The 6,176-nt window shown below is 48.2% G+C and overlaps 1 long non-coding RNA gene across 1 annotated transcript; it reads right to left on the bottom strand.

The window, feature by feature from the left end:
- Nucleotides 1–368: 368 nt before the first annotated feature.
- Nucleotides 369–5,889, bottom strand: LOC131810132 (uncharacterized). The gene is made up of 4 exons (XR_009345428.1): nucleotides 5,784–5,889; nucleotides 2,557–2,800; nucleotides 1,076–1,218; nucleotides 369–993 (listed from the first exon to the last, which is right to left on the bottom strand). It is a non-coding gene; the product is annotated as an uncharacterized LOC131810132 (long non-coding RNA).
- Nucleotides 5,890–6,176: the final 287 nt, after the last annotated feature.

Genomic DNA, 6,176 nt, shown 5'->3' with positions numbered 1-6,176 from the left:
TGCTCTGTCTTCAACTCTTTCTGTGTTTCTTGTACATTTCTCCAATTACCATGTAAATTCCATGATGCCAGGGACATTTTTGTGTCGTTCGCCACAGATTTACAAACACTCAGGGCAGTGTGTAGCACACAGTAGGTACTGACTAAATATTTGTTGAGTAAATGTCTAAAAACAAATTAAAAATGGATACAAATGTAGGTGTAGATTTGATTGGGTGGTGGTAAGATAAGGGAATTCCTGCACAAAGGGCTTTTATTTTCTTGAAGTGTGACACTAGTGATGAAGTTTTGGAACACAGGTGAGGTTTGGTGGGGTGAGGTCCAGAGCCGATGACCAAGAAAGGATTCTTGAGACGTCTTAGGTGCTAATGGTGGTTTTATTAAAACACAGGGACAGGACCCAAGGGCAGAAAGAGCTGCTCAGACAGAGGCATGGTTGACTGGGAGCTGAGGAAGGTGAGGACAAAGGGGGTGTCCAGAAGGACTGTCATATGCTAAAGAAGAATTTCAGGATAAGGGAGACCTGGTTATTGTCAAGTCAAGGCTGTTTTTGCCTCTAATGAGGGAAAGCATGAAGACAGTCAGGAGTTTCCTGGAGATATGTTACATTCCTTCTATCACACATCCTTGTCAGTGGGATTTGGGCTTAGAAGAAATTCAGTTTTATTACACTTCCCTCCCCCTTAGCCTCCCTCAATTTTATGGAGGGGAGGGTGATGTTAGGGCTTCCGGAAACTGAGGTATGGGTCTCTGGAAGTCAGGCTATTGATGAGAAAGCTTCTTCCTTCCTTGTAAGTCACTAGGACATTCGTAGATGGAGGGATACTCCTGTCCTGCAGGACTGGGATCTCTATCAGTTAAGCATCGTTTTTCCTTTAGGGCAGCCAGGAGTGCATGAGGAATGTTACACATATGGCATGGGGAGAGGGTGTAGGGTGCCAGTTTCTGCTTTGTCCTAAGCTTGCCTTCTGCTCCCTCATCCCTAGGACAGGAGCTGGGAGTGAGGTGACATAGTTCAGAAGAGGTAGGGGTAGGGATTGTTGAGGCAAGTCTTGAAGGAGGGAAAGCAAACTCACCGGAGAGACAAGGGAGTTTGAAGCCAGGGTTGAGTATCCACTGGAGAATTGTGGTCAAGTGTTTTAAAGTACAGCAGGTTGGCTCAGCTGTATGATTCCTTCCTGGTTTCTGGTGCATGCCGCTGGCATTGGTAGAATCATTTCTAAAGAAACAAAGCAAAAGAGGATAAGCCATTCTTTCACAAACGATGATGAATCAAGTTTTGAACATGCTGGGTTTTGAGGCATAGGTGGAACATCAGTGAAATAGCATGAGTAGGTAGTCAGTTACACGGGCCTGGTGGGTAGGAAAGAAACAGATGGTCGTGTATCAGTGGGAGAGATGTTGGCTAGGGAATGGGAGCTGAAACCAAGGGCACAGTTGATATCACTACAAGAGAGGGTAGCTTGGAAGAGAAAGGTTAACTGAACCCCCGGGGAAACCCTGATGGGAATGTCACATGCATTTCTCAGGCATGCCAATGTTGACACAGATTACTGTAACTCCTGGGGGCCAGAAGTCATGTCTTTGAGATTCAATCATTCTCTGCCTCTGGCATAGCGTGGGCCACATTGAAGGTAATTCTAAAATTCATTCCGATTTGATTTCATTGCACTTTTCATTTACCAGAATCTTGTCATGGTTTGCTAGTGTATCATTTTCTCGAAAAGATTAAATAAGGACCATTTTACAAATATGAGATGAATGCCTGAAGGGATTTTGTTTAATTCATTCATTAGCTCGGGAACCACTAAGATGTTACCACCACTTCAAGCAAGAATCTCAAGGCAGACACATATACAATCAGTAATACTTAAACGAATTTGCTTTGATAGATGCAAATAGATATGCAAATAGAATGCAAATGGATGCAAAACTGCCTTCTACCAAAGGAAAGGGGGTCAACTGTACTTCCAGTGGACAAAATTCATTTACATATAGCTAGACAAGATCATCTGCATCCACATCAATTATGTACAATCTATAGAGTTGCAAAATAGCTCAAAGACAAGAAAGGCACAGAATATCCCATAGAATTGGTCAGCCCAGAAGGGTACATGAGATAACACCTGTTTTCCCTTGGAAGACACTATAATCTTTTAGGTTCATTTCAATTTCTTTTGTGATTTTTCCTATGCTTTAAAAGAAAAAAAAGTTACCCTTATCATTCTTATTAGTTTGAAAAAAACTAATAAAATACTAGTCTGTTATAAAATACACATGGAAGAATGTTCTGGCACTATCATACCCAATTTGGGGTACTAACTGATTAGGAAGATGAGGCAGAATTTGGGAGCCTGTAGGATGAGTCTGTTTCCGGTTGGAATGGGAAACATTTAAGAATCAAACTAAATGATCTCAAATCCACTCTGGAATGAAACAGGTTATAAGGAAAATACAGAAGATGTTGAAATGTACCTGTTGGCTCATTGTGAGCTTTCCTGGTCGAATGGAGACCTCTACCATGATGCTTGTCCTCCATGTCCCACCCGTCCCATACCTGCTATCCTGGCACCAAAGGGCCACCAGACTTTAGGCTCAGTCTGCAGTTCCAAATGGAAACCCTCTGTTCCCACAGTAGTGGACAGGATGACTCTGGTTGCTGGTGGAAGCGTCAGCTGCTTTAGTCCAACAGTTCAAGAGAGGATCAGAAGAGCATAAGGACGATATTGGAAAAAAATGCTCGGGCGAATTTCCAGAACACAGTATTTCTCTTTGCAATTTTTGAGTGTTCTGTAGCCAACCTGCCAAAAAAAATGTGAAAACTATAAATAGAGAGGAGTGGGAAGGAGAAATGAGGACCTGTCACAGTGCCAGCGAAAATAGGGAACTGAGAATTTTCCAGAGATTCAGAGTCAAAGGAGGTTAATATTTACTTAGAAAAGAAGTCGTGGGCACAAGTTCTAGGATGAAATGAAGGCAAGAGAGGGAAGTTAGGGAATCGATAGAGAGAGAGAGACTTGAAGATAAAAAAAAGTCAACTTAAAGTCTCATTCCTCATTAAGGAAAGTACAGATCAGAGAAGAGGGGAGAGACTGGGATATAGTTGATCGCCGATTGTGTCTGGCTCTGATTAGAAGCTTTGTATCCACTTTTTAATTTCATCTTCCAGCCTGTTTCCTGGATTCCAGCTTCTAATTCCTATGAAATAGGTACCATCACCAAAGACGAGAGTCAAACATGTAACAGTAGTCAAATCTTTAACAGCGCGGACAACTAACTAACCAAAAGCTGGCCTGGGGACCCCTGCAGAGTCAAGTGTTACACGCCCAGTGCCTGGATCGCGAGGCCGTGGTAGGGATCTTAGGAAGGGTTCAGGGTAGGGAGACACACCGCAGGTTCTGGCCAGAGGCTAGTCACCAAACTTTGTGTGGCTGAAGGGGTGTGTACCAGCTGAGTGTCAGCTCCCAGATGAAACTGAGGGAAATGTCCTTTGGGAAGGTTTCCGCTGACTCTCTGCCTTTCCTTCGTCCTCCCCAGGGTGTTCCATTAGCATTTGGGGTCTGGGGTCTTGCCTGTTGCTCCTGGCTTTGGTGGGCCACGCCACTGCCACAGCCAGGGCTCCACGTGGCAGTGAACTGTATGGGGTCTTGACTGTTCCCTCCTGACTCTCGGAAGGAGAACAGGTAGCAGGGATTTTCATTCTTTGTTGGCACCTACTCTCTTCAGCAACCCCAAGATCAGTACCCCAGGCTGCACAAGCTCAGGTTCATGTCTTTAACAAAGGCCGGCAATAATTTCAGAAAGGAATGACAATGAAGGCAAAAAACAGTTCAACTACTCGCTCATCTGGACTTCTAGGGCAGGTGGGGTTCCCAGACAACTTTGTTCTGTCGGTCTGGCACCCTTGCCCCCCCACTCGGTGCCTTGGTGATGAGTGTGGGCCTTGCTGTTTGCGCTGCCTGAATTTGCCCTTGTCGCTTATTAGCACTGTGGCCCTAAAAGTCTGAGAGGCTAAAAGTCATGCCTCTCAGAGCCAATCGGAATAGCTTATTAGACCTATTGATTCTGGCATAGTGGGCCTGTGCGGAAATCTCTCTTCTTCATCCCTCCTCCTTCTCAGTCTTCCCCTCCTCCACCTCTTCCTCCTCCTTCTTTGATGTGTAAACCAAGGTATTTGGGGAGCAGGGAATGATGTGATGTTTGGGATTTACTTTAAAATATATTCCAGACCTCCCCTCTCTCCCAAAAACAAAAATACAGGCACTTTGGGGGCAGTAGAAGGAGGAGGGCCTATGAAACAGTTGGGGAAGCAGAGTGATAAGTACTCGGAAGGGCCGGGATCCTTCTGCTCTACACATTTTGAGAATTTTCATAATAAGAGTAAACAAACAAAGACCAAATAATGAGGCTTTCATTCCCTATATCCAAATGACCACAACAGGGCATAGAATGCACTTTCATAGTTGCTCCCCTGGCAATTTATTCTGATTCTCCAAATAAGATTCCAGCTCTCATCCTACCTGTCATAGTCTCTGGATATTGACTGCGAACGTTTTCCTAAACAAGGCCTTGCCAGGCCCACTGCTAGGGAATGTATTGTTTCAGATTCTGTACTCAGGTTTTAAAGATTTTTTTAATTTATTTATCAGAGAGAGAGTGGGGGAGAGAGTGAGCACAGGCAGACAGAATGGCAGGCAGAGGCAGAGGGAGAAACAGGCTCCCTGCTGAGCAAGGAGCCCGATGTGGGACTCGATCTGAGGATGCTGGTATCATGACCTGAGCCGAAGGCAGCTGCTTAACCAAGTGAGCCACCCAGGCATCCCTGTACTCACGTTTTTTTAAAAAAGTGACCAGTTTCCCGTTTGGAGTGACTCGAATGCAAGACTCACTGCAAGCCATTGTCTTGCTGTGTCCCATCCCTTTCTAAGGACTGCTCATGCTATCTCTGGGAGATCACAGCATTGGGAGGGGCAGCCCAGTCCTGGGCTATTACAGCAAAGCTGCAGCCTGAAGGGCGCACGTGAGATCTGTGGTTTGAGCTGTCAGAGTGTCATGGAGAAAAAAAAGAGAAATGAATCATCATTTGACCATGACATTCCCACTAAAGGGGAGGACAGTGGGAGAAAGAGCAAGGGAAGAGGAAAGAAAAATCTCAAAATAAATGTGGGGTGGACGGCAGGAGGAGGAGGGGGTCTCGGAAATTGGGGGCAGGTGTGGCTATCGAACCAACGCTAGCCACAAACACACGATTCCGCCCATTCTAGAGTGGACTGGACATAAACATGCTCGCACTTCTACTTGTCGGCTGCGTTTTGTCGGCCGGCTGGTAGCGAGGTGATTCTTTAAGAGCTCTGAGAACCCAAACTTGTGGCCGCCCCGCAGCTGAGCTGAAGTGGAGCTGGGAGCGGCCCAGACGACCCGAGGCTGCCAGCTGACCACCTTCCTCCCTACAGATCGCTGGAGCCAAGCTCAGCGGGGGAGAAGCCACGCTCGCGGGTGGGTGCAGGGGCTAAGGGCGGGAGCCGGGTTCCCACAGAGGCCTCCGCGCCCAGGCGGCTGCAGCGGCGGCACCCAGAGACAGGAGGCCTGACACCCGGACGCGCCCCCCTCTCTGGACAACCGGCCGCAGAAGTAAAGGGCCAGCATCCTGCCACGGCTATGCTTCCCCCGGGACAATCTCGGGAGAAGGTCCTGGAAGAGATTCGCAGGCCGATTTTCCGAGGGAAAGGGCGAGGTGGGGAGGGAGCGCCCCTGACCCTCCCCGCCCTCCCTTCTCCCCCTCACCGTGCATCAACAGCGTCGGGGCTGCCCTGCAGAAACGTAGGCGAGGTTGTAGTGTCGCCCTCCGCCGCATGGGGGCAGCATCACCTGCTGGCTCAACAGTAGGGCCTGCGCGCCTCTCTTGGCGGAGGCAGGCGCAGGCGGGCCTGCGGCGTCCTCTTTCATTGGCCGGGCGGGGGCGCTGCCATGTTGGAGGAAGCGGTGCCTTCTGTGTGGTGGAAACGCCGTGGCTTCACTGGTAGCGTCGGGGAGCGCAGCCTCCTACCTTTCCTCCTCGCTCGAGTGTCGGTGCTGAGAGGCGGCAGTCGGCGGGATGGAGAGAAGTAAGATGAACCTGCCCAAGGGGCCGGACTCGCTCTGCTTCGACAAGGACGAGTTCATGAAGGTGCATGCCTG

The sequence above is a fragment of the Mustela lutreola genome, chromosome 10 (assembly GCF_030435805.1).
Source record: "Mustela lutreola isolate mMusLut2 chromosome 10, mMusLut2.pri, whole genome shotgun sequence".
Taxonomy (NCBI): Eukaryota; Metazoa; Chordata; class Mammalia; order Carnivora; family Mustelidae; genus Mustela; species Mustela lutreola.
This window is presented reverse-complemented; position numbering and strand designations above follow the sequence as displayed.